Raw genomic sequence first — 5,495 nt, 5'->3', positions numbered from 1 at the left:
TTGCTCGTGTCCTTAAATACATGCCCATCCTTGTGAAGGATGTAGCGTTGCTTTGAATATGCATGCCTTCTATTATTATTGTGTGGGGGGATAGAAACACTTGACATAAGGTCTACCCTCTCAGCATATTTTTAAGTATACAACACAGTATTGTTAACAATAGGCTGTATACTGTGCAGAGCTCTAGAACTTCTTCATCTTGTAGAAATGAAACTCTGTACCTTTGACTGCTCACAGCCTATTTCCACCTCCCCCCAGCCCTGATAACCACCATTCTACTCTGCTTCTGTGAGTTTGACTGTTTTAGATGTCTCAAGAATTGATACCTTGTAGTATTTGTCCTTCCATATCTGGTTTATTTCACTTAGCATAATGTCCTCCAGATCCATCTATGTTGTTGCAGATGGTAGGATTCCTAGGATTCCCTCCTTTTTTTAAAAAAAACATTTATTCATTTTTGAGAGAGAGAGACAGAGCATGAGCAGGGGAGGGGCAGAGAGAGAGGGAGACACAGAATCTGAAGCAGGCTCCAGGCCTCGAGCTATCAGCACAGAGCCCAACATGGGGCTTGAACCCATGAACTGTGAGATCATGACCTGAGCTGAAGTTGGCCGCTTAACTGACTAAGCCACCCAGGCACCCCGTGGATTCCCTCCTTTTTAAATGTTAATATTAACATTAATTAATGGGTGAATAATATTCCGTTGGTGTAGCTACTGTTTTCTTTTTTTTAATTTTTAAGTTTATTTATTTATTTTGAGAGAGACAGAGACAGAGAGAGTGTGACCAGGGGAAGGGCAGAGAGAGAGAGGGAGAGAGAGAGTCCCAAGCAGACTCCGAGCGATAGTGCAGAGTCTGACACGGGACTTGAACTCACAAACCATGAGATCATGACCTGGGCTGAGATCAAGAATTGGGTACTTAACCGACTGAGTCACCGTTTTTTTTTTTCTTTTTTAAACTTTATTTATTTAGAGAGAGACAGAGACAGCAAGAGTGGGGAAGGGGCAGAGCGTGAGGGAGAAAAAAGAATCCCAAGCAGGCTCTGCACCATGACCACAGACCCCGATTCTGACGTGGGGCTCGAACTCAAAACCACGAGATCATAACCTGAGCCAAAACCTAGAGTTAGTTGCTTAACCGACTGACCCACCCAGGTGCCCCCCCCCCATCTTTTTTCTTAAGAGTTTATTTTTAAGTAATCGCTACACACAATGTGGGGCTTGAACTTACAACTCCAAGGTCAAGAGTCACATGCTCCACCAACTGAGCCAGTCAGGCGCCCCAATATACCACGTTTACTTTATCCATTTGTCTGTCGATGGACAGTTAGGTTGCTTCCATGTCTTGGCTCTCATGAATAATGCTGCAATGAACACAGGGGTGTAGCTGTATCTTTGGGATCCTGATTTCAATTCCTTTGGGCATATACCCAGAAGCGGGACTGTTGGGTCATCTGGTAGTTCTCTTACACATTTTAAATTTATTGGAAGGCATTGTGCTAGAACTCTCATTCTCTTTTTGTCCATTCGTTCTGTGTTTTCCAGATCTATCCATGTTGCAGGGCGCCTGGGGGCTCAGTTGGTTGAGCAGCCGACTCTTGATTTCAGCTCATGATCAGGTCACCATCTCATCGTTCGTGAGTTTGGGCCCTACGCTGGGCTTCATGCTATCCCAGTGTGGAGTCTGCTTGGGATTTTATCTCTCTGCCCCTCCTGTGCCCTCTCTCAAAATAAATACATAAGCTTGGAAAAAAAAATTTTAAGATCTATCCATGTTACTGTATGTATATCTGGTTCATTGGATGACATAATACTCTGAAACATTCATTTATAACATTTTACTTAGGGGCGCCTGGGTGGCTTAGTTGGTTAAGCGTCCGACTTTCGCTTAGGTCATGATCTCGAAGCTTGTGGGTTCGAGCCCCGCGTCGGGCTCTGTGCTGACTGCCAGCTCAGAGCCTGGAGCCTGTTTCAGAGTCTGTGACTCCCTCTCTCTCTGACCCTCCCCTGCTCACGCTGTCTCTCTCTCTCCTAGAAATAAATAAAACATTAAAAAATAAAATAAAATATAACATTTTACTTAGCCGTTCCCCAGGGAATGGATACCAAATTTGGCTCCAGGGAGTGTTCAAACAACACTGTGTTGAACTCCCTCATGCATGCCCCCTCATGGACCTGTATGATTACTTTGCTGAGGTCTGGAGGCAGAAATGGTATCACGAGGTCCAATGGGATAGGCACACCCACCGTCACTAAGTAATGCTAAAAAGGCTTTTCCAATTTACATTTGTACAAGAATTACACAAGAGTTTCTGTTTTCCCACATCGTTGCCAACGCTTGGCATTATTCACTTTTCAAATTTTGCCATTTTGGTAGGTGTTAACTGTTACGTCATTTAAGCGTGCATTATGTCATTTAAGCGTGCATTTCTTGGATCACGAGTGAGTTTGAGTCATACTGGTAGTGTTTTATGCTTCCTTTTTAGTGAACTGACTGTTCACATCTTTGCCCATTTTTTATCAGGTCTTGCTGATTTGCAGGAGTTTCTCGTATATTGTAAATATCAACACCTTGAGGTTTTAGGGATTGCAAACATCATTCAATCCACCTCTTTTTTTTTTTTTTTTTTGGTTGTTGTTTAGTTTTAAAGAGAGAGTGAGTGTGAGGGGGGGAGAGATGCAGAGGGAGTGAGAGAGAGAATCTTAAGCAGGATTCATGCTCAGTGTAGAGCCTGACATGGGGCTTGATCCCATGAACTGTGAGATCATGACCTGAGCCAAAACCAAGAGTCTGACACACTCAACTGACTGAACCACCCAGGTGTCCCTCATTAATGTTTGATGTCACCTTTATTACATATTAGTTCTTAGGTGTGTATGATTTGGTTTCTGAGCTCTGTATCATCCTCCACTGGTCCAGTTGTCTATCTGTCCATTTATTCTACTTCTATTACTATGGCTTATTATCCACGAGAGCAAGTCTCCCCTCTTCTCACTTCTTCAGAATTGACTTGGCCAAATTCACATATCCTTTGATCTAGGAATTCCACTTTTTCAAATTTATCCTACACATACACTTGAATGAAGCAAAATGATGTACATACCAGTTTAGTCACTGTGGCATTGTTTGTAGCAGCCCCAAATTAGGAACAACCAAACTTCCAAAGAGAGGGGACTGGCTCTGGAAAACAGTGTGGAGGTTCCTCAAAAAATTAAAAATAGAGGTACCCAATGACTCAGCAATAGCCCTGCTAGGATTTACCCAAGGGATATAGGAGTGCTGATGCATAGGGGCACATGTACCCCAATGTTCATAGCAGCACTCTCAACAATAGCCAAATTATAGAAAGAGCCTAAACGTCCATGAAATGATGAATGGATAAAGAAGATGTGGTTTATATATACAATGGAATACTACTTGGCAATGAGAAAGAATGAAATCCTGCCATTTGCAGCAACACGGATGGAATTGGAGGGTATTATGCTAAGTGAAATAAGTCAGGGAGAGAAAGACATATTATATGTTTTCATTCATGTGTGGATCTTGAGAAACTTAGCAGAAGACCATGGGGGAGGGGGAAGGGAAAAATAGTTACAGAGAGGGAGGGAGGCAAACCATGAGACTCTTAAATACAGAGAACAAACTGAGGGTGGATGGAGGGTGGGGGAGAGGGGGAAATGGGTGATGGGTACTGAGGAGGGTACTTGTTGGGATGAACACTGTGTGTTGTATGTAAGCCAACTTGACAATAAATTATATTTAAAATTTTTTAATAAATAAAGAAAAGAAAAAAAGGGGACTGGTTTAAATAAGGCACATTTATTTTTTTTTAATGTTTAATGTTTATTCAATTTTGAGAGGCAGAGAGACAGAGCACAAGCAGGAGAGGGGCAGAGGGGGAGAGACAGAATCCGAAGCAGGCTTCAGACTCTGAGCTGTCAGCACAGAGCCTGATGTGGGGCTCCAACCCACGGACTATGAGATCATGACCTCAGCTGAAGTCGGACGCTCAACCAATCGAGCCACCCGGGCGCCCCTAAATAAGGTACATTTAAACAGCAGAATAAAATGAATACAGAAAAGAAAAGATAGGAAGGAAGGAAAAGGAAAGAAAGAAAAAGAAAGCCCTCTATCTGCTGATACGGAAAATTTTCCAAGATATATGATTAAGTGAAAAAAACAAGTGCAGAATAGTGTATATAATAGGCTACTTTTAGGGGCACCTGGGTGGCTCAGCTTTTTGAGTCTGACTCTTGATCTTGGCTCAGGTCATGATCTCACAGCTCATGGGTTCGAGCCCTGCATTAGGCTCCATGCTGACAGCACAGAGCCTGCTTGGCATTCCCTCCCCGTCTCTCTCTGCCTCTCACCCACTTATACTCTCTCTCTCCCTCTCAAAATAAATAAATAAACCTAAAAAAAAAAATGCTACTCTTGTATAAAAGGTTGGGTGGGACAGGATTCATATTAATTAAATATTTAAAAATATATATATGTTATATATATATACACTCTGAAGGGACAGATGCATAAAAAACTAAGACCAGTGATATCTTTGGGGGGTCAGGGAACAGGAGACAAGGATGGAAAGGAGACTTTTGGCACTTTGGACCTTGAACCATGTGAATGCATAAACTATACCAAAAGTCACCTAAAATAAGGGGAAAATTGATATAGCTCATTAGGAATTTATATTCTTCCGGGGTGCCTGGGTGGCTTAGTCGGTTAAGCGTCCGACTTTCGCTTAGGTCATGATCTCGCAGTTCGTGGGTTCGAGCCCCGCGTCAGGCTCTGTGCTGACTGCCAGCTGAGAGCCTGGAGCCTGTTTCAAAGTCTGTCACTCCCTCTCTCTCTGACCCTCCCCTGCTCACGCTGTCTCTCTCTCTCTCCTAGAAATAAATAAAACATAAAAAAAAATTAAAAAAAAAAAAAGGAATTTATATTCTTCCATATAATTGAAGAATAAATTTGTTGAATTACTGAAAAACATCCAGCTGGAATCTTGACTAGGATGAAAGCCTTTGCTCTTCGCTACTCGCTGCTCCTTCCTCAGGTATCAGAAGTGCAATGAAAGATATGAGGGGACCGAAGCCGGGAGAAGACCCTGGTCAGGTGGGAACCAGGACTGGAAACCTCCCAGAATTCAGGAGAAAGTCACCAAGTGGTACAAAGCTATTGTTTTGCTTTTAAATGCCGGCCATTCAGGGAACCATCTATTCCACTCCTATATGTTTGCCTGTTTTATTAAGGAATTGCATCTCTGGGGAAGAAGAAAAGAGAAGTACTAAACAGAAGTCTTTAGAACATTCTGTCTTTAGGATACCTACCTGAAGTGGCGGATAAAACCTCATCACCCACCTGGCGGCAGGTTATCTTAACTGTGGCCGGGGGCGCCCGAGGAAAACTGCCTCGGTCCAGCTGAGTTTACAAATCCGGACCCAGAAAAGGCAGCCCGACATGCTTTGCAAGCTTGTTTGCTTTTTTTTTTTTTT

This window comes from Hyaena hyaena, unplaced genomic scaffold, assembly GCF_003009895.1.
Source record: "Hyaena hyaena isolate Hyena2069 unplaced genomic scaffold, ASM300989v1 scaffold_192, whole genome shotgun sequence".
Classification (NCBI taxonomy): Eukaryota; Metazoa; Chordata; class Mammalia; order Carnivora; family Hyaenidae; genus Hyaena; species Hyaena hyaena.
This window is presented reverse-complemented; position numbering follows the sequence as displayed.